The 24,447-nt window shown below is 40.4% G+C and overlaps 1 protein-coding gene and 1 non-coding gene across 2 annotated transcripts in view; both read left to right on the forward strand.

The window, feature by feature from the left end:
* The first annotated feature begins 19,617 nt into the window (after positions 1-19,617).
* TRNAV-AAC (transfer RNA valine (anticodon AAC)) lies at positions 19,618-19,690 on the forward strand. The gene has a single exon. It is a non-coding gene; the product is annotated as a tRNA-Val (tRNA).
* A 308-nt stretch (positions 19,691-19,998) lies between these two features.
* MYNN (myoneurin) overlaps positions 19,999-24,447 on the forward strand; it is a 56,553-nt gene continuing 52,104 nt past the window's right edge. Inside the window, exon 1 of the mRNA XM_053709028.1 lies at positions 19,999-20,028. The gene's annotated coding sequence lies outside the window, so the exon portion shown is untranslated. The remainder of the gene's footprint in view (positions 20,029-24,447) is intronic.

Raw genomic sequence — 24,447 nt, forward strand, 5'->3', positions numbered from 1 at the left:
GGATCTGCCAGATATATTTAAGATCTTTTTCAAGCCATTCTCTAAAAACCAGTTGCTTAACACCTGGGGAAAACTGTGGATTGGCTGAAATCGGTAAAAATACTGAAAATGTAAAATCCACTTCGAGCATTGTACAACATTTCTAGATGTGGCATGTTTACTGAGGTAATGCCGTAATTAATTAGATGATGGCATGCTTACTGAGGTAATTATGTAATTAATGAGATGGTGGCATGCTTACTGAGGTATTGCTGTAGTTAATGAGATGGTGGCATGCTTACTGTGGTAATGCCGTAGTTAATGAGATGGTGGCAGGGTTCCTGAGGTAATGGCATGGTTAATGAGATGGTGGCAAGCTTACTGAGGTAATGCCGTAGTTAATGAGATTGTGGAAAGCTTACTGAGGTAATGCCGTGGTTAATGAGATTGTGGCATGTTTACTGAGGTAATGCCAAAGTTAATGAGATTGTGGAAGCTTACTGAAGTAATGCTGTAATTAATGAGATGTTGGGATGCCTACTGACGAGATGCCATAGTTAATTAAATGGTGGCATGCTTACTGAGGTAATGCCGTAGTTAATGAGATTGTGGCATGCTTACTGAGGTAATGCTGTAATTAACGAGATGGTTGCATTCTTACTGAGGTATTGCTGTAGTTAATGAGATGGTGGCATGTTTACTGAGGTAATGCTGTAGTTAATGAGATGGTAGCATGTTTACTGAGGTAATGCTGTAGTTAATGAGATGGTGACATGCTTATTGAGGTAATGCCATAGTTAATGAGATGGTGGCAGGGTTACTGAGGTAATGGCATGGTTAATTAGATGGTGGCATGCTTACTGAGGTAATGGTGTGGTTAATGAGATGGTGGCATGGTAACTGAGGTAATGGTATGGTTAAATAAATGGTGGCATGGTTACTGAGGTAATGGTATGGTTAAATAGATGATGGCATGGTTACTAAAGTAATGGCATGGTTAATGAGATATTGACATGCTTACTGAGGTAATGGCATGGTTAGTGAGATGGTGGCATGGTTCTTGAGGTAATGCTGTAGTTAATAAGATGGTGGCAGGGTTACTGAGGTAATTACATGCTTAATGAGATGGTGCAATGCTTACTGAGGTAATGCCGTAGTTAATGAGATGGGGGCATGCTTACTGAGGTTAATCCGTAGGTAATGAGATGGTGGCATGCTTACTGAGGTAATGCTGTAATTAACAAGATGGTGGCATTTTTACTGAGGTATTGCTGTAGTTAATGAGATGGTGGCATGTTTACTGAGGTAATGCCATAGTTAATGAGATGGTGGCATGTTTACTGAGGTAATGCTGTAGTTAATGAGATTGTGGAAAGCTTACTGAGGTAATGCTGTTGTTAATGAGATGGTGGCATGTTTACTGAGGTAATGGTGTAGTTAATGAGATGGTGGCATGCTTACTGAGGTAATGCCGTAGTTAATGAGATGGTGGCATGCTTACTGAGGTAATGGTGTGGTTAATGAGATTGTGGCATGGTTACTAAGGTAATAGTGTGATTTATGAGATGGTGGCATGGTTAGTGAGGTAATGGTATGGTTAAATAGATGGTGGCATGGTTACTGAATTAATGGTATGGTTAAATAGATGGTGGCATGGTTACTGAGGTAATGGCATGGTTAATGAGATGGTGGCATGCTTACTGAGTTAATGGAATGGTTAGTGAGATGGTGGCATGGTTCTTGAGGTAATGCTGTAGTTAATAAGATGGTGGCAGGGTTCTGAGGTAATGACATGCTTAATGAGATGGTGTGATGTTTACTAAGGTAATGCCGTAGTTAATGAGATGGGGCATGCTTACTGAGGTTAATCCCGGGGCGAAACTACAGGGGGTTCAGAGGTTTTTTGGGTTTTTTTACAATAAAAAACATTGACCTGCCACTGCCTGCACTGATATCATGTGAGTGTGATATGATGTTTCACTTGTGTCTCTGACTACAGGGGTTAGTATTTCTGTTTTACCCATTGGTGTTTATGTGTGTGTGTATGTATGTATGTGACTGTGTGTGTGTATTTATGCATGTATGTGTGTGTGTGTGTGTTTGTGGAACCAGCAAATTACAGACCTTGTTACTACAGCATGGGGGGGCGGGGGGTAAACAGTGTCAGTCTATATAGTACCACTATATACAGTACGGGGGGCTGGACCATGTCACAGACTACTGTGGTCACTTTATAAAGTACTGGGGCGGTTAGGGTCAGGCCAGCCATCTCACCGACAGATTACAGACTGTGTCACTGACTCACTATATACAGTACTGGTGGGTTAAACAGTGCCACTATTAACAGTAATAGACCATTTCACAGACTGTGGGCACAGGATACCTAATTTTGCAGACATGTAATCTGATTCACATTTTTTTCTGTGCTAAATGTAAAAAAAAAAAAAAAGAAGATATGTATCAAATTCACTTTTTTTTTGGGGGGGGGGGCTTCTTAAATTCTTGCACCTGGGCCCTCTGGTTTCTAGTTACGCCTCTGCGTTAATCCGTAGTTAATGAGATGGTGGCATGCTTACTGAGGAAAAAGTTGGAATAAACAACGTTAACAAATACTAGGAGTATAAGGAAGCAAGGGTTATACATCAAATACTTATCTCTAATAATAAAACACAATCTACTACTATAACTTGGTTATAATATAAAGTTACATTTATTCACTAAAATTCATAGTAAAGGTATATAGAATGAAATTTAGCAATGAAAATTTTGCAATAAAAATCAATTTTAGGGATGAGTGCTAAATAAACCCTAAACCTTTTGGTTCCCTTACCTAACCCCTCTTGCACAATTTTAGGGATGAGTGCTAAATAAACCCTAAACCTTTTGGTTCCCTTACCTAACCCCTCTTGCAATAAAAATCAAGCAATAAGTCTTTTAAAAAATTATTTTTTAATTTTTAAAACGTACACTTATTGCTACCGTTGAGAACGTCTCCTCTGTGGTGATCAGTACAAAGATTAAATATCACCTTCATACAGCTGTGTTAAACTTAAATACCACTTTATAAATCGATACCACCTTTAAATGTTGGGTATTAATATAGTGATCGTTTTTGTTAGATTGTTGAAAAGTTCACTTGTTAATAAAAAGTTCACTTTCACAATGTATCAATGTTACTCTTCTGTTTACTTTCACAATATATCAATGTCACTCTTCTGTTTAGTGCACTTAGTAGGCGCTGTTACTCAATCAAACTTGGTTGCATAGTTAGCTGAATCGTTAAGGTTATATACTGCAGTGAATGCTGCGTAAGCTATCTGGTGTAGGTTAATAATTATTCAGATATGAACATACTACTACGTATAGTGGAGATACGTTATCAGTCCCTTTGCCGTTTCTATCTTGTAGCGTGTTTACCAACATGTTTGCTGTCTGTCCTTGGACCGTTGAACTTCCAAACTCACCTCTGACCTCTTGGAGTGTGACAGCGTCACATACGAAATGCTGAAATTTCGGGTCTGACGTAGATCTCACAGAGGTGGTGGGTAAATCAGGGCTACTGGTTCTTCTCACCTCCACTTTCATCTGTTGTAATCAATGGTAGTTAAAGTCTCTTTCTGTATATTTTTTTCTTATAGTCTCTTCCTATACTCTGCGCAGAGTATCACCTGTCAATGGAGACTATAAAGATTATTTCAATGCTGTGTAATTTTCTTTAGACCCCTGGATTAACATCAACGCATTTCACCTATGACTAGTCTTTATCAAGACTGCTATCCAAGGGTATATTCACTGTGTTTAAATACCCCACCTTGAGTTCTCATTTGTTCAAAGATCCTCCAATGATTTCTTTTGAATTTAATGTGATATTATCTCCTTCATTACTTAAGGTGGTATTTTCTGTTTAATGTTAAATACAGACTACTAGGTGGTTTCCTATTTATAAAGGTGGATTTACACTCTTTTCTTTATTAAAGGTGGATTAAACATTTTTTTATATACATATTTACATATATTTAGAGTTTGACCCCTAAATATGATAAAGAATGACATTTCCTTTATCATAATACAACTAAAGTTCAGACATTTTATATTATTTCATATACCTTTTTAAGAACAATTTATGATTTTATATTATAATCTTGAGTTGTCCTATACCGCTACTGAATGTATGTGAGTTCGTAATCCCTCTGTATATATTAAATTATTTGATTTAGTTAAATAGATACAGTTGATATGGGTACTTAGTATTATTATGTACTCAGAAAATTATGTCTCAAATTTTAAATACCACTTTAAATTGTAGCTTTCAATCTAATATAAATGGACTAAGATCTAGTTCTGAGTTGAGTCCCTTTGGGTATAGGGTTCCCCTATTGTATATATATTCTGCCTTTTTTTACTAATAATTTTTCAAAATTACCCACTCTCCAGGGTTTTTTAACTTTTTTTTTATACCCCAATAGGTTAAATATGACATTGTTACTATCTTCATTGGGTGTATGTAATTTGTAAGGGAAAAATAACATACACCCAATGAAGATAGCAACAATTTAGATTCCCCATGCCATGGGACTTCAGCAAATTTTTTAGAGCTAGGCCCAGTATTAAGGACCCCTTGGTTAAACAGAAAAAGAAATATAGAGGAACCAGAGGAGGAATACGAACAAAATAAAAAAAGGTGGAGGTAGACGATAAGGGCATTTTCAATCTAAGCAAAATTTAACTATCACAAGAAGAAAAGAAAGTACTCACAAAAGGTTTAACGTTTGCACCCACACAATGACTAAATAAGTTTGAAACACATATACACATCAACCAGTTTATTCGTAGACTGACATTGAAACTATATTTTTTAAAGAATCCAGTGTAAAGAGAAATAAACAGTATGAGTAATGGTACTAACAGGGCTCAAAATTTACTACTACTAGCCAGGCAAAATTGTTACTCGCCACTTTTGATCCCACCCACTGCCTTCCCATGCCACGCCCACTGCCTGTCCACTACCCCACCATATCTTTTAGCATTTTTACAAGCAGTGTATTCTCTTAGTCAGTAATCTTGGAATTGTCTGGAATGGCAAGATTTAAATAAGTAAATCTGTCTTTCCATCTATCTATATCTCCGTCTCTTACACAAACTCCCTCCTCTTACTCTCCCCCTCACACTCTCCCCCCTTCTCTCTTACATTCCCCACCTCTCTCACACAATCTTCCTGTCCTGACTTTCCTCTCTCTTACTAACTCTTCTTCTCTCTCACACACGCACTCTCCTTAATCTGTCTATCACACACTTCCCTCCTATGTTTTAAACTCTCCTCCTTTCTTCTATACTGTCCTCTCTCCCATACTTTCCCTCTCTCTTGCTCTCCCTCCTCTCCTCTCTCTTACTCTCCTACTCTCTCACACTCTACCTCTCTCTCACTCTTCCCTCCCTCTCACCCTCTCCATCCCCCGCTTACACTCTCCCCACTTATGCACTTAGACTTCCATATATGCACACACACAATCATACTGCTCTGTACTGTTAGCTACATGTCACATGCTGCTCTGTGCTGCTAGCTAAATGTCAAATGCTGCTCTGTGCTGGTAGCTACATGTAACACACTGCTCTGTGCTGTTAGCTACATGTCACACGCTGCTCTGTGCTGTTAGCTACATGTCACACACTGCTCTGTACTGTTAGCTACATGTCACATGCTGCTCTGTGCTGTTAGCTACATGTCACATACTGCTCTGTGCTGTTAGCTACATGTCACACACTGCTCTGTACTGTTAGCTACATGTCACACATTGCTCTGTGCTGTTAGCTACATGTCACACGCTGCTCTGTGCTGCTAGCTACATGTCAAATACTGCTCTGTACTGGTAGCTACATGTCACACACTGCTCTGTGCTGTTAGCTACATGTCACACACTGCTCTGTGCTGCTAGCTACATGTCACACGCTGCTCTGTGCTGCTAGCTACATGTCAAATACTGCTCTGTACTGGTAGCTACATGTCACACACTGCTCTGTGCTGTTAGCTACATGTCGCACACTGCTCTGTGCTGCTAGCTACATGTCACACACTGCTCTGTGCTGGTAGCTACATGTCACATACTGCTCTGTACTGTTAGCTACCTGTCAAATACTGATCTGTGCTGGTAGCTACATGTCACACGCTGCTCTGTGCTGCTAGCTACATGTCAAATACTGCTCTGTGCTGGTAGCTACATGTCACATACTGCTCTGTGCTGTTAGCTACATGTCACATACTGCTCTGTGCTGTTAGCTACATGTCACATACTGCTCTGTGCTGTTAGCTACATGTCACATGCTGCTCTGTGCTGTTAGCTACATGTCACATACTGCTCTGTGCTGTTAGCTACATGTCACATACAGCTCTGTGCTGTTAGCTACATGTCACATCACATACTGATCTGTGCTGTTAGCTACATGTCACATACTGCTCTGTGCTGTTAGCTACATGTCACATGCTGCTCTGTGCTGCTAGCTACATGTCACATACTGCTCTGTGCTGTTAGCTACATGTCACATGCTGCTCTGTGCTGTTAGCTACATGTCACATACTGCTCTGTGCTGTTAGCTACATGTCACATGCTGCTCTGTGCTGCTAGCTACATGTCACATACTGCTCTGTGCTGCTAGCTGCTACATATCACATACTGCTCTGTGCTGTTAGCTACATGTCACATGCTGCTCTGTGCTGTTAGCTACATGTCACATACTGCTCTGTACTGTTAGCTACATGTCACATGCTGCTCTGTGCTGTTAGCTACATGTCACATGCTGCTCTGTGCTGTTAGCTACATGTCACACACTGCTCTGTGCTGCTAGCTACATGTCACACACTGCTCTGTGCTGTTAGCTACATGTCACACGCTGCTCTGTGCTGTTAGCTACATGTCACACACTGCTCTGTGCTGTTAGCTACATGTCACATGCTGCTCTGTGCTGCTAGCTACATGTCACATGCTGCTCTGTGCTGCTAGCTACATGTCACATACTGCTCTGTGCTGCTAGCTACATGTCACACACTGCTCTGTGCTGTTAGCTACATGTCAAATACTGCTCTGTACTGGTAGCTACATGTCACATGCTGCTCTGTGCTGTTAGCTACATGTCACATGCTGCTCTGTGCTGCTAGCTACATGTCACATGCTGCTCTGTGCTGCTAGCTACATGTCACATGCTGCTCTGTGCCGTTAGCTACATGTAACATGCTGCTCTGTGCCGTTAGCTACATGTCACATGCTGCTCTGTGCCGCTAGCTACATGTCACATGCTGCTCTGTGCCATTAGCTACATGTCACATGCTGCTCTGTGCCGCTAGCTACATGTCACATGCTGCTCTGTGCCGCTAGCTACATGTAACATGCTGCTCTGTGCCGTTAGCTACATGTCACATGCTGCTCTGTGCCGCTAGCTACATGTCACATACTGCTCTGTGCTGTTAGCTACATGTCACATACTGCTCTGTGCTGTTAGCTACATGTCACATGCTGCTCTGTGCTGTTAGCTACATGTCACATACTGCTCTGTGCTGTTAGCTACATGTCACATACAGCTCTGTGCTGTTAGCTACATGTCACATCACATACTGATCTGTGCTGTTAGCTACATGTCACATACTGCTCTGTGCTGTTAGCTACATGTCACATGCTGCTCTGTGCTGCTAGCTACATGTCACATACTGCTCTGTGCTGTTAGCTACATGTCACATGCTGCTCTGTGCTGTTAGCTACATGTCACATACTGCTCTGTGCTGTTAGCTACATGTCACATGCTGCTCTGTGCTGCTAGCTACATGTCACATACTGCTCTGTGCTGTTAGCTACATGTCACATGCTGCTCTGTGCTGTTAGCTACATGTCACATACTGCTCTGTACTGTTAGCTACATGTCACATGCTGCTCTGTGCTGTTAGCTACATGTCACATGCTGCTCTGTGCTGTTAGCTACATGTCACACACTGCTCTGTGCTGCTAGCTACATGTCACACACTGCTCTGTGCTGTTAGCTACATGTCACACGCTGCTCTGTGCTGTTAGCTACATGTCACACACTGCTCTGTGCTGTTAGCTACATGTCACATGCTGCTCTGTGCTGCTAGCTACATGTCACATGCTGCTCTGTGCTGCTAGCTACATGTCACATACTGCTCTGTGCTGCTAGCTACATGTCACACACTGCTCTGTGCTGTTAGCTACATGTCAAATACTGCTCTGTACTGGTAGCTACATGTCACATGCTGCTCTGTGCTGTTAGCTACATGTCACATGCTGCTCTGTGCTGCTAGCTACATGTCACATGCTGCTCTGTGCCGCTAGCTACATGTCACATGCTGCTCTGTGCCGTTAGCTACATGTAACATGCTGCTCTGTGCCGTTAGCTACATGTCACATGCTGCTCTGTGCCGCTAGCTACATGTCACATGCTGCTCTGTGCCATTAGCTACATGTCACATGCTGCTCTGTGCCGCTAGCTACATGTCACATGCTGCTCTGTGCCGCTAGCTACATGTCACATGCTGCTCTGTGCCGTTAGCTACATGTCACATGCTGCTCTGTGCCGTTAGCTACATGTCACACGCTGCTCTGTGCCGCTAGCTACATGTCACACACTGCTCTGTGCTGTTAGCTACATGTCACACGCTGCTCTGTGCTGTTAGCTACATGTCACACGCTGCTCTGTGCCGCTAGCTACATGTCACATACTGCTCTGTGCCGTTAGCTACATGTCACATACTGCTCTGTGCCGTTAGCTACATGTCACATACTGCTCTGTGCCGTTAGCTACATGTCACATACTGCTCTGTGCCGTTAGCTACTGCACTGTGCCGTTAGCTACATGTCACATACTGCTCTGTGCTGTTAGCTACATGACACATACTGCTCTGTACTGTTAGCTACATGTCACATGCTGCTCTGTGCTGCTAGCTAAATGTCAAATACTGCTCTGTGCTGGTAGCTACATGTCACACACTGCTCTGTGCTGTTAGCTACATGACACATGCTGCTCTGTGCTGTTAGCTACATGTCACATGCTGCTCTGTGCTGCTAGCTAAATGTCAAATACTGCTCTGTGCTGGTAGCTACATGTCACACACTGCTCTGTGCTGTTAGCTACATGTCACACGCTGCTCTGTGCTGTTAGCTACATGTCACACACTGCTCTGTACTGTTAGCTACATGTCACACACTGCTCTGTGCTGTTAGCTACATGTCACACGCTGCTCTGTGCTGCTAGCTACATGTCAAATACTGCTCTGTACTGGTAGCTACATGTCACACACTGCTCTGTGCTGCTAGCTACATGTCACACACTGCTCTGTGCTGCTAGCTACATGTCACACACTGCTCTGTGCTGGTAGCTACATGTCACATACTGCTCTGTACTGTTAGCTACCTGTCAAATACTGATCTGTGCTGTTAGCTACCTGTCAAATACTGATCTGTGCTGGTAGCTACATGTCACACACTGCTCTGTGCTGTTAGCTACATGTCACACACTGCTCTGTGCTGTTAGCTACATGTCACATACTGATCTGTGCTGTTAGCTACATGTCACACGCTGCTCTGTGCTGGTAGCTACATGTCACATGCTGCTCTGTGCTGCTAGCTACATGTCAAATACTGCTCTGTGCTGGTAGCTACATGTCACATACTGCTCTGTGCTGTTAGCTACATGTCACATACTGCTCTGTGCTGTTAGCTACATGTCACATGCTGCTCTGTGCTGTTAGCTACATGTCACATACTGCTCTGTGCTGTTAGCTACATGTCACATACTGCTCTGTGCTGTTAGCTACATGTCACATCACATACTGATCTGTGCTGTTAGCTACATGTCACATACTGCTCTGTGCTGTTAGCTACATGTCACATGCTGCTCTGTGCTGCTAGCTACATGTCACATATTGCTCTGTGCTGTTAGCTACATGTCACATGCTGCTCTGTGCTGGTAGCTACATGTCACATACTGCTCTGTGCTGTTAGCTACATGTCACATGCTGCTCTGTGCTGCTAGCTACATGTCACATGCTGCTCTGTGCTGCTAGCTGCTACATATCACATACTGCTCTGTGCTGTTAGCTACATGTCACATGCTGCTCTGTGCTGTTAGCTACATGTCACATACTGCTCTGTACTCTTAGCTACATGTCACATACTGCTCTGTGCCGTTAGCTACATGTCACATGCTGCTCTGTGCTGTTAGCTACATGTCACACGCTGCTCTGTGCTGCTAGCTACATGTCACATACTGCTCTGTGCTGTTAGCTACATGTCACACGCTGCTCTGTGCTGTTAGCTACATGTCACACACTGCTCTGTGCTGTTAGCTACATGTCACATGCTGCTCTGTGCTGTTAGCTACATGTCACATGCTGCTCTGTGCTGCTAGCTACATGTCACATACTGCTCTGTGCTGCTAGCTACATGTCACACACTGCTCTGTGCTGTTAGCTACATGTCAAATACTGCTCTGTACTGGTAGCTACATGTCACATGCTGCTCTGTGCTGTTAGCTACATGTCACATGCTGCTCTGTGCCGCTAGCTACATGTCACATGCTGCTCTGTGCCGCTAGCTACATGTCACATACTGCTCTGTGCCGTTAGCTACATGTAACATGCTGCTCTGTGCCGTTAGCTACATGTCACATGCTGCTCTGTGCCGCTAGCTACATGTCACATGCTGCTCTGTGCCGCTAGCTACATGTCACATGCTGCTCTGTGCCGCTAGCTACATGTCACATGCTGCTCTGTGCCGCTAGCTACATGTCACATACTGCTCTGTGCCGTTAGCTACATGTCACATGCTGCTCTGTGCTGTTAGCTACATGTCACACACTGCTCTGTGCTGTTAGCTACATGTCACACGCTGCTCTGTGCTGTTAGCTACATGTCACACGCTGCTCTGTGCTGTTAGCTACATGTCACATGCTGCTCTGTGCCGCTAGCTACATGTCACATGCTGCTCTGTGCCGTTAGCTACATGTCACATACTGCTCTGTGCCGTTAGCTACATGTCACATACTGCTCTGTGCCGTTAGCTACATGTCACATACTGCTCTGTGCCGTTAGCTACTGCACTGTGCCGTTAGCTACATGTCACATACTGCTCTGTGCTGTTAGCTACATGTCACATGCTGCTCTGTGCTGTTAGCTACATGTCACATCATACTGCTCTGTGCCGTTAGCTACTGCACTGTGCCGTTAGCTACATGTCACATGCTGCTCTGTGCTGTTAGCTACATGTCACATGCTGCTCTGTGCTGTTAGCTACATGTCACATACTGATCTGTGCTGTTAGCTACATGTCACACGCTGCTCTGTGCTGTTAGCTACATGTCACACGCTGCTCTGTGCTGCTAGCTACATGTCACACACTGCTCTGTGCTGTTAGCTACATGTCACATGCTGCTCTGTGCTGCTAGCTACATGTCACACGCTGCTCTGTGCTGCTAGCTACATGTCACACGCTGCTCTGTGCTGTTAGCTACATGTCACATGCTGCTCTGTGCTGCTAGCTACATGTCACACGCTGCTCTGTGCTGCTAGCTACATGTCACACGCTGCTCTGTGCTGTTAGCTACATGTCACACGCTGCTCTGTGCTGTTAGCTACATGTCACACGCTGCTCTGTGCTGTTAGCTACATGTCACACGCTGCTCTGTGCTGTTAGCTACATGTCACACGCTGCTCTGTGCTGTTAGCTACATGTCACACGCTGCTCTGTGCTGCTAGCTACATGTCACACGCTGCTCTGTGCTGCTAGCTACATGTCACACGCTGCTCTGTGCTGTTAGCTACATGTCACACGCTGCTCTGTGCTGTTAGCTACATGTCACACGCTGCTCTGTGCTGCTAGCTACATGTCACACGCTGCTCTGTGCTGCTAGCTACATGTCACACGCTGCTCTGTGCTGTTAGCTACATGTCACACGCTGCTCTGTGCTGCTAGCTACATGTCACACGCTGCTCTGTGCTGTTAGCTACATGTCACACGCTGCTCTGTGCTGCTAGCTACATGTCACACGCTGCTCTGTGCTGTTAGCTACATGTCACACGCTGCTCTGTGCTGTTAGCTACATGACACACGCTGCTCTGTGCTGTTAGCTACATGTCACACGCTGCTCTGTGCTGGTAGCTACATGTCACACGCTGCTCTGTGCTGGTAGCTACATGTCACACGCTGCTCTGTGCTGTTAGCTACATGTCACACGCTGCTCTGTGCTGTTAGCTACATGTCACACGCTGCTCTGTGCTGTTAGCTACATGTCACACGCTGCTCTGTGCTGCTAGCTACATGTCACACGCTGCTCTGTGCTGCTAGCTACATGTCACACGCTGCTCTGTGCTGTTAGCTACATGTCACACGCTGCTCTGTGCTGCTAGCTACATGTCACACGCTGCTCTGTGCTGTTAGCTACATGTCACACGCTGCTCTGTGCTGTTAGCTACATGTCACACGCTGCTCTGTGCTGTTAGCTACATGTCACACGCTGCTCTGTGCTGTTAGCTACATGTCACACGCTGCTCTGTGCTGCTAGCTACATGTCACACGCTGCTCTGTGCTGTTAGCTACATGTCACACGCTGCTCTGTGCTGTTAGCTACATGTCACACGCTGCTCTGTGCTGTTAGCTACATGTCACACGCTGCTCTGTGCTGTTAGCTACATGACACGACACGCTGCTCTGTGCTGTTAGCTACATGTCACACACTGCTCTGTGCTGTTAGCTACATGTCACACGCTGCTCTGTGCTGTTAGCTAAATGTCACATGCTGCTCTGTGCTGGTAGCTACATGTCACATACTGCTCTGTGCTGTTAGCTACATGTCACATGCTGCTCTGTGCTGTTAGCTACATGTCACATGCTGCTCTATGTTGTTAGTCACATGTCACATGCTGCTGTGTGCTATTAGCTACAAAATAGTGAAAATCATTATTAGTTAGTAAATATAACACACTATAGGGACTGTATAAAACTATGAGAGCAGATGAGTGTGAGTATCAAATTATTATCAGTACAGGCATTAGCAAGATATAGTAGAAAGTAAAACATCCATAAATTAGAGATATGTCTGTAAAACTGGCCCATTGCATTTAATTTGCTAGCAAATATTTACTTTATAGAACTCAGGATAAAGAACTGTACTTGTGCACCATATGTCTGATGAGCAATGACCAAAGAAAACTATCTCTCTGTCACACACACTCTCATCCACATACTCAGTGTCACTGACACCCTCACATACCCTCTCATTATCAGCAGCCCTATTCAGTTTAATATATAAACTTGCTGACTTGATGTAACAGAATCTTTCCACCAGAGAACTCTCCCTATGGCTGATACTTGCGTATCACGTTTACCACAAGCATATTATTATAGCAAACAGCTCTCTGATACAAACACCAGCTTGCAGGCTACAGACCGTTATAAGGGATTTTTGTTTTGGAGGAAGTTAGTAGATTTCCGACCCCTACAGCTGGGGGCGAGGCCGTACTACTACCAAAGAGGTGGAGACCGGAGCGTTACCATGGCTACACTCTGCCACCATCTGAATGCTGTTGCAGGACACCATCTTTATACTGTGTTAACTGACAGCCGGAGAAACTGAGAGTAACACCCTGAATACCCGTGTCCACGTCCTGAGCAGTAAAAATGCTGCCAGACAAATAAAGAGGGCAGCTGTTGTATAATGCTGTGAGAAGCCTCCTGTGTGTCTGGCACATAAATGTATCACATCCCCGTGCATTGTTATTTGTTATTGGAACGTCTGTGTTTGACAATACATAGAGTGAGCTGTGCTATTTGCTTTTTAAACCTGCACCCAAAATATTTTTTGATACATTGCAGCATTAAGTGACATGAGCAGCCAGGTACAGTCAGTGACACACCAGAGTGCACAGTAGAGAATATCTGCTCTAAGTAAATAAGTACAGTAAGGGCAGCATATAGTGCACAACTTTATCGCTCACTGCAACTTACAGTATGAGTCTTCTCCAACTCAGGGATAGGCAAGGTGTCCGTACACGGACACTGGTGTCCGTGACTGGCCCTTGCAGTGTCCGCCACCCATTTTGCTGTGGGGAGGGAGGAGTAAGACAGATGAATACTGGTCCTGACTCCTCCTTAACAAATGCGGCGCCACGTTTTGCAGGGTTGTGGCCACTCACACATGATGCCGCTTAGTACCAGAAAATGACTCTGAATGAGACAGAGAGAGAGGGAAGATTCAAGAAGCAAGCTGCCACTGTGTCCCTGGAGCTTTATATGCAAAGGCTTTATTATAAGTAGTATTTAAATAGAAAGAAAAGATATAGTAAGGTTGTGAATCATAACCTTAGTATATCTTTTCTTTCTGATTAAATAATAGGAAAGGGAAAATATTTAGTGAGAATAAAATTAGTGGCTTGTCAAGAGACTGCTAGCAATATTGGGTGATAAGTTATGGAATAAATAAAGCCTGAGTTAAATACTGGATGTAAATCTTCTGCATCTGTATAATAACACCTAGCTCTATACAAAGACACAGAAGTGACACTGGCACATGTGTATAGCCAGACAAGGGCTGGTTATAGGATCAGTGGTATCTGCATCAGTATAATAAAATTCAGCACTATAAAATAATAGTTTTAATTGTAAATGTACCTTGGTGTCCTTCACTAAAGGTCTTTACTTTAGAAAATGTCCACCACAGCCTTGGCTCGTGCCTATCCCTGCTCCAACTTTAACACCTGATGTCCCACATAGGGGATGTACACCTCGATCATGCTGTATCGACTGCCTATCAGTGCTGGAGGGAATTTGCAGAACGATTTGTGCCTGTGGCAGCCAGATCCAATGCCGCAATGTCAGTGCACACACAGTGCCCACAGAACGGGGTAAAATCTAAAATGAGTGAGCCAGAGCTCCAGTCTCCACCCGGTCTCCACCCTGCTTCCACTAAGCACTGTTACCAGAGCAGTCTGTACCTGGCTGCGGCAGCCCCCCCAGCTGGATGATGGTTGTGAGTCACACTGACAGAATAGTTTACCCACCTCCAGACTGGCGTCCTCAGAGAAAATCAGTGTCACTTGAGAGGAGACGAGTTGAACTTGTTCAGTGCTGCTGCCGCTGCCCGCACTCACACAGACGCCACCACATGCAGTCACATGCTCTAAAAACTTCTACTGGAGCGACGTGACTGCAGACTCACTTGTAATGCACTGCAGGTATTGGGTGCAATTGTCATGTGACGACCAGCAAAGTCATGTGGTAAGGAATTAAAAAAAAAAATCAGCAAAACAGGGAGTCGGGGGCAAAATTTTACTCACAGCTGTTAAAATGCTACTCACCAATGGTGAGTTGGCGAGTGGAATTTTTTAGCCCTGGTACTAATGTTCAGACACCTACTATCATACAACCCAGTATCATACATACTACACTTAGACCAAAATCTGCATTCTACCCCCTTCACAATAAAGGAAGTCATATAGAAGTATTTGAAAAAATGCTCCAAAAAGATTTGGCTAAATTTGACTATACTAAACAAAAAATCAAGTATAACTTAAATAAAAATGAGAAATTAGTGTTGGAAAATCTAAAAAATAATAAAAACATAACGATTAAACCTGCGGACAAAGGAGGTGGAATCGTTTTAATGGATACAAAATATTATCTGAAAGAATCAAATAGGATACTAAATGATAAAACTACCTATCAGGAGTTAAAATTAAATCCAATAAAAAAAGATAACAGATAAATTCAAATTACTACTAACTGAGGCAAAAAACAAGAAAAGATTAACTAATAAAGAATTTAATTTTCTTAATCAAGAATATCCTAGAATGGCAATTTTTTATTTTTTGCCAAAAATCCATAAAAATATTACATCACCCCCAGGTAGACCCATCATATCGGGGATCAATTCGGTAACAGCGAATCTATCCCAATATATAGAAATTCAAATACAAAAATATGTAAAGAAATTACCTACCTATTTAAAAGACACAGAACAAATATTATCTGCATTAGAAAACCTTGAATGGGATGACAATTACACGCTAGCCACATGTGATGTCACAGTGTTATATACAAGTATTATACATAATAAAGGTTTAGAAGCCATAAAGTTCTATCTGGATGATGATAGTACAATGTTACAAGATAAGAAAGACTTCATTCTGAGGGGGGTAGAATTCATATTGACGAACAATGTTTTTATATTTAACAATAGAATATATATTCAAATTAAAGGAACAGCGATGGGCACGAGGTTCGCACCCAGTTATGCGAATCTCTACATGGGCCTTTGGGAACAAAGATTTTTGGAGTCGCATGACTTGGGTGCAAGCCTTGTGCTCTTTAAACGGTACATAGATGACGTGTTAATTATATGGAGAGGACACAAAGAAAGTCTTCTGAAAATGTTTAGTGATATGAACACAAATACTGATGGTTTACAATTCCCAGATGAAATAAGTAAGAACAACAAATCATTTTTAGATTTAGACATCTTTGAAGAAAACACAACTTTATATACAAAAAATAATTTTAAAAAAGTAGATGCAAATGGATATGTACATTCAGATAGTTGCCACCTCCCAAGGTGGATCAACAATATCCCAAAAGGTCAGTGTTTAAGAATTAGTAGAAATTGCTCTAGGTTGACAGATTATGATACACAAATTAAAATCCTAGAAGACAGATTCCTAGAAAGGGGATATAGTCAAGATACAATAACAACAGCTATAGAATATGGTAAGAATATGAATGGAATATGTAGACAGAGAACAGCAAGAAAGGAATAGAGGAGTACAAAATTAAAAGTGCCATTTATTACCAATTTTAATAGTGATTACAAAATAGTGGAAAAGATAGTCAAAAGACACTGGCATCTAGTAAAAGAAGACCCAATTATAGGTGAAAAAATAACAGAAAATCCTAATTTTGTATACAGAAGGGCAAGAAATATGAGGTGCATACTAGCCCCAAGTGAATTTACACAGAAATCTAAAAAATTAGAAAAAGACCTTAAGGGAACAATAATAACAGGATTTTATCCATATTACAGCTGTAAGGCTTGCAAACACAGCAGTAAGAAAAAAGAAATAGAATCCACAAGCAATAATTACAAAGTTAAAATAAATGAAAACATCAGATGTAGTGACCATGGAGTTATATACATATTACAATGTAGTTGCAAATTACAATATTTAGGTGAAACAACTAGATGTCTCCGTACACGAATTTGTGAAGATCTATGGAATATAGAAAAGGGACAACAAGAAACTCACCTATGTGATCACTTTAGAACAATACACAACAACAATGTCAAAGATTTAACCTACTGTGGTATACAAAAAAGTTAAAAAAAACCCTGGAGAGGGGGTAATTTTGAAAAATTATTACTAAAAAAAGAAGCAGAATATATGTACAATATGGGAACCCTATACCCAAAGGGACTTAACTCAGAACTAGATCTTAGTCCATTTATATTAGATTGAAAGCTACAATTTAAAGTGGTATTTAAAATTTGAGACATCATTTTCTAAATACATAATAAATACTAAGTATCCATATCAACTGTATCTATTTAACTAAATAAAATCATTTAATATATAAAGAGGGATTACAAACTCACATACATTCAGTAGCGGTATAGGACAATTTAAGATTATAATATAAAATCATACATTTTTCTTAAAAAGGTATATGAAATAATATAAAATGTCTGAACTTTAGTTGTATTATGATAAAGGAAAAGTCATTCTTTATCATATTTAGGGGTCAAACTCTAAATATATGTAAATATGTATATAAAAAATGTGTAATCCACCTTTAATAAAGAAAAGAGTGTAAATCCACCTTTATAAATGGGAAACCACCTAGTAGTCTGTATTTAACATTAAAAAGAAAATACCAACCTTAAGCAATGAAGGAGATTATACCACCTTAAATTCAAAAGAAATCATTGGAGGAGTGACTATACCCTTAGATAGCAGTCTTGATAAAGCCTAGTCATAGGTGAAACGCGTTGACGTTAATCCAGGGGTCTAAAGAAAATTACACAGCATTGAAAGAATCTATATAGTCTCAATTGACAGCTGACACTCTGCGCAGAGTATAGGAAGAGACTATAAGAAGAAACTACAGAAAGAGACTTTAAATAACCATAGATCACAACAGATGAACACAGACGTAAGTGGAGGTGAGAAGAACCAGTAGCCCTGATTTCCCCGCCACCTCTGTGAGATCTACGGCAGATCCGAAATTTCAGCATTTCGTATGTGACGCTATCACACTCCAAGAGGTCAGAGGTGAGATTGGAAGTTCAACGGTCCATGAACAGACCGCAAACGTGTTGGTAAACACGCTACAAATTAGAAACGGCAAAGGGACTGGTAACGTATCTCCACTATACGTAGTAGTATGTTCATATCTGAATAATTATTAACCTACACCGGATAGCTTACGCAGCATTCACTGCAGTATATAACCTTAACGATTCAGCTAACTATGCAACCAAGTAAAAGCGCCTACTAAGTGCACTAAACAGAAGAGTAACATTGATATATTGTGAAAGTAAACAGAAGAGTAACATTGATATATTGTGAAAGTAAACAGAAGAGTAACATTGATACATTGTGAAAGTGAACTTTTTATTAACAAGTGAACTTTGCAACAATCTAACAAAAACGATCACTATATTAATACCCAACATTTAAAGGTGGTATCGATTTATAAAGTGGTATTTAAGTTTAACACAGCTGTATGAAGGTGATATTTAATCTTTGTACCGATCACCACAGAGAAGATGTTCTCAACAGTAGCAATAAGTGTACGTTTTTTTATTGCATGAATTTTATTGTATGGATTTTTATTTTTTTTTAAATTATTTTTTTATAAGACTTATTGCTTGATTTTTATTGCAACATTTTCATTGCTAAATTTCATTCTATATACCTTCACTGCATTTTAGTGAATACAATTAATTTTATATTATAACTAAGTTATGGTAATAGATTGTGTTTTATTATTAGAGATAATAAGTGTTTGATGTATAACCCTTGCTTCCTTATACTCCTAGTATTTGTTAGCGCTGTTTATTACAACTTTTTCCACATTTAACTCTTATATTAGTAGTGAGACTGATCTTATAAATAGCACACAGGGTTAAAGTTTAGCGCTTCTTGATTTTCCACATTAACCGGCATGCTTATTGAGGTAATGTCGTAGTTAATGAGATGGCGGGATGCTTACTGATTGTGGCATAATTACTGAGGGTCATATATAATGGTGGCATGCTTACTGAGGTGATGTCATAGAGGGAATGAGATTGCAGAATATTGTGAATATATTGTAATGAACAAAGCAAAACAGATTTTGGTATTCTCTACATAGGTATATATATATCCTCTAATATTAGTCTATTGTATATTCCAACAGTTAAGTGATTAAGCGAATTGATATCACAAATTATTGATGGTAAACAATGAATTTAGATTTTCTGTCGCAATGAAAATATTATATAGTAGTGAAACAAATATTGGGTATATTTTACATATGGCATGAACTATAAAACATGCAATTAGAAGGTGTCAAAGATTTAAATAAAGAGCTTGAAGGAAATATAGACAGTTGAGTTTCCGTAGTGTAGTGGTTATCACGTTCGCCTAACACGCGAAAGGTCCCCGGTTCGAAACCGGGCGGAAACACTTTTTTTTTTCGCTCTTCATTTAAACCATTTTGTAGCCGCAATAGATCGCAGTTACAATTCTCGTGTAGGCATTTTTACATTAGCTTAACTACTATAGTTACGAGTTAAACCAAATAATACGTAGCACCCTGCCATTTATTTAAAAAGAAGCAGTGAAAATCATGGTATTGAATTATTCTGCCGTAATAACCCCATCCCACTGATCCCAGAACAACAAATACACTGTGCCCTGCATTATTCGTCTAGAATGCAAAGGGTTACAATGCGTTGTGACCGGTTCCTGCGTGCTTTGCGTGTGACGTCACAAGTACTATGGCTGAATAACGAGCAGCGGAGGTAAGTGATGGAAATGGTTTCCTTGTTTCCTTCAACCACATTAGTGTGGATTTGCATATCCGGTACTATTAACCCTTAGAGTGCATTCGAACGTTAAGTCAAGGGGGTAGAACTACGTTGTTATATAAAATTAATATTGCACGGCCCCATTGTAGCTGTATTATTTAGGTTTCACCTTTATGGACTTTATAAAGCCTGCATTTAGGTTAATAGTTCTTCTTGCTTTATAAAACTACATAAATACCGCAATTTAAGACGTCTAACATAATAATAATGTTCATCTCTTCTTGCAATACGTGACCTTTTTAAAGTTGCATCAGTGTTGCAAAAGTGTTATAAAGGACAACATATATCATTTACATTCGTATGCTTTGGACAATGTTTTCCGACTGGCTACTTAGATCGTGGAACTTTTTTAGTTCTTTAATATCTGTAGATTGGAGTCATAAGCCAAAAAGAAAATGCCCATTTCATAGTTTAAAAGCAAAATGGAATTCCCTTCTCCAAATTATAGAACCTCTGCCCACTGTGCAGCTGCAGGAAGAGCAGTTTTCTTGTATAAGAAAAAATAATTAACATCAGGATCTCACAGAACATTTTCTTAGATTTACTTCTGCACTACCAAACCAACCAGTCAATGTGAAAGAGTTTAATAAAAGGAAGGATAAAGTAAGTGCTAGGTTTCTAGGAGCAAAATACATTTTTCAATCAAACAATGGCTGCATCAGGCAAGAAGGATTTGCTACTACAAATCTGAAAACAAAAAAGCAAATTGTGAAAAGAATGTCAGAGAGCACTACAATAGCAATCACATTTACAGTAAATACTCATTTGCATTTGTAGGTTTCAAAATATAACTAGACCCAGCAGTGAATGGCTCCCCCCCCCCCCTGAAACCTGAAAGGGACAGTCTACTCCACAGCATTTATTGTTTAAAAAGATAGAAAATTAGCTAGGTTTAGCTTTCAACAAAGACTAGACTGTCCCTTTAAATTTTATTTATATCTCAAAATTAATTTCTATTTAAGAGCAATATTTGCCACAAACACAGAAATAAAAATATTGGTGTTTAAAGACATATTCCCATAGAACAATACATCCCTGTTTTCTAAAAGTAGATTGTACAATCCTTGCCGAATTTAGTCGCTGTCTTTAAAACAACTATTATGATAAAAGATCATTTTAATATAACCAAGGGTGGCAATTAAAGGGACATGAAACCCAAAAATGTTCTTTTGTGATTTAGGTAGATCATACAAATTTAAACTACTTTCCAGTTTACTTCTATTAAAGTGAAGGACCATTTTTACTAGATGCACACCACCTATGTAAACAATATAATCTAACTATTACAGTCGCTAAGATATTTTTTTGAAAAAGACAATTATTTATTAATAAATTATATATATATATATAAAACCTTTGTTTCGTCATTTTACTCCTCCCCCGATCCACTTCCTTTTTTGGCACTAGTGACGTAGCGAGCGTTTCAACAAGCCCGCCGCGTCACTTCCAAGCTTGTGCACAAGACTGATTTCAAAATGCGCATGCGTATTGTAACAGCATTCGCGCATGCGTGGCAATTTTCAAGAACGTAGCACTGTTACATTGTATTCACACGTACCAAAAGTTTCAGTGTTATTTGGGAACGCAATTGTGACAAGAAATACATACTTATATTACGTCTAAGCGATTATTCGATTACCTTTCGATTGCGCAATAAGAGCATACAGCGTAATATGCATGCGCATATCATGCACAAGCATGATGACGAGAGCTGCATTTACACGCATGCGCAATTGTTACAGATGACGTGGGTAGAAAGGGGCAGGACGCCACGGGGGACGTAAAGGAATTGGATAAAACTACAAAAAAAACTGTCAATCAAATGAGGGAAGATGTCGGGCGGACATTTGCGGTGAAACGGAGGGTAATTGTAAAATAAAAATTAAAATGACACAAATATTTTTGAAGTTCTTGATCAATGAACATGCTTATTTTACATGTAAATGATAATACTAGAATCGAGTGAGGCGGACTTGACCTTCACTTTAAATTTATTTCATTCTCTTGGTATAATTTGTTGAAGGAGCAGAAATGCACTACTAGTTTATAACTGAACACATGGGTAAGCCAATGACAATCAGTATATATGTGCAGCTACCAATCAGCAGCTAGAACCTGGGTTCTTTGCTGCTCCTTAGGTTACCTAGATAAACCTTTCAGCAAAGAATAACAAGAGAAGGAAGCAAATTAAACAATATAAGTAAATTGGAAAGTTGTTTAAAATTGTGTTCTCTATCTGAATCATTAATGTCTAATTATGACTTTACAGTCCCTTTAAGTACAGTTCAGGTATCTCACTTTCCCGGGTTCCGGTAATATTTAAAGTCTGTTCAAGTGGAGACAGGGCGATTAGAGCGTCCGTTTGTGTCTCAATGAGTGGTATCAAGTAAAGTTTAAAACTGAAAAAAATGGGTGATTTTTTCATGTAAGTTGGAAGTTGTCGATAAAATCTTATAAGAAATGAAAGGGATACTAAACAGTGCTCCTTTGGTAAAAACAAATAGATTGTGTAAAGAAACAGCAAACAAGTTACCCGTTTTCTTGCAAAATTACTAGCACTTAGAATATCTCACTGTAGCCCCTGCCCCCAATGTGATAAGAACAAAACATTTTTGAAACCTAAGTTTCATTCTGTGAGTTCTGAGCATGAGCAAATCTGACTCCCTGTTAATCTAGTCTATTCACTTAATAATAAACTAACTCTAGAAGTTTTATGAGATCATGCTAGATAAGCTACCTGTAGAGACCACAGCCTCCTTGCAAGGATGTGACAGGAAGTAATGAACACTACACAAATAAAGTTTTAAAAAAAAAATATAAGGTAAAAAAGGCTGTTTAATATCCCTTTAAATTAATCTTTACCTTTTGAGACCACCTTATTTATGTCACTAAGGGCATTTCCTTAGCCAGATCACCTTTAACCCCTCTATCTTTACATGCAGAATTCCTGAGGGAGTTAATTTCTATTGCAGGGAATAGGGGGGTATGGGGGGACTCTATACCAATCATTGACGTTAATGTCCAGGCAACAGTTAAGTCGGTTGGCATTTGGAGTATTTTCCTTAGGGTTTAAAGTGAATGTAAATTTTGATGCTAAAGTGCCCGTTTTTTAAAAATTCGATTAACAAAAGGGGCACTTTAATTCATCAAAATTTACATTTCACTTGTGAAAAAATACTTACCTTTTAAACTTGACAGCCGCTCCAGCTTCCCCCGGTCGTTGCAAGCCATTTCTGACGTCAGAAATGATGGATCGATCATCCTCCAATCACTGCTTCCCCCCGGGGGAATCAGTGTCTGATTCAACGCCGTAATTGGAGGAAGCCGGATTCCTCATTTTAGACCCAGGAAGAGGCTTTGTGACGACCGTAGGAAACTGGAGCTGCTGTCAAGTTTAAAAGGTAAACTTTTTTCACAACGAGTGAAATGTAAATTTTGATGAATTGAAGTGCCCCTGTTTAAAGGGACATGCCACCCACATTTTTTCTTTTATGATTTAGAAAGAGAATGCAATTTTAAACATATTTCTAATTTACTTATATTATATAATTTGTTTTATTCTCTTGATATTCTTTGATGAAAAGCATATCTAGATATGCTCACTAGCTGCTGAATGGTTGCTGCACATAGAAGCCTCGTGTGATTGGCTCACCATGTGCATTGCTTTTTCTTCAACTAAGGATATTTTAAAAATGAAGCAAAATAAATAATGGAAGTAAATTGTAATGTTGTTTAAATTTCTATTCTCTATCTGAATCATGAAAGAAAGATTTTGGGTTTAGTGGCCCTTTAAATCAAATTTCTAAAAAACGGGCACATTAGCATCAAAATTTACATTCACTTTAAGTATGCTCAGGTGCATCACCTTCTTCATTCCTCCACTCATAGAGAGGACTTCTTTAGACCTCCTACTGAATTTGAAAAATGGAGGCTGGTGAAATCCCCACTAAAGGGCTCTTTAGCCATGACCAAACGCTTCTTAAGTAGACTCCACAGAAAGAATCTTCCTAACTACACTAACAAGTGGCATGCAGAATTAGGAATGGATCTTGCTGACAAGACATGGTCTCCCCTCAGCTTTTAGAGCTGAATTATAAGATATTAACACATTGGTATTTAACGGGACAGTCTACCCCAGTATTTTTATTGTTTAAAAAGATAGATAATATTACCCATTTCCCAATTTTGCATAACCAACACGGTTATATTAATATACTTTTCACCTCTGGGATTTTCTTGTATCTAAGCTTCTACAAACTGCCCCCTTTTCTCAATTGTTTTGACAGACATGCATTTTAGCCAATCAGTGCTTACTCACGACTAACTCCATATGACACATATAAACTAGCATTG

This window comes from Bombina bombina, chromosome 4, assembly GCF_027579735.1.
Source record: "Bombina bombina isolate aBomBom1 chromosome 4, aBomBom1.pri, whole genome shotgun sequence".
Classification (NCBI taxonomy): domain Eukaryota; kingdom Metazoa; phylum Chordata; class Amphibia; order Anura; family Bombinatoridae; genus Bombina; species Bombina bombina.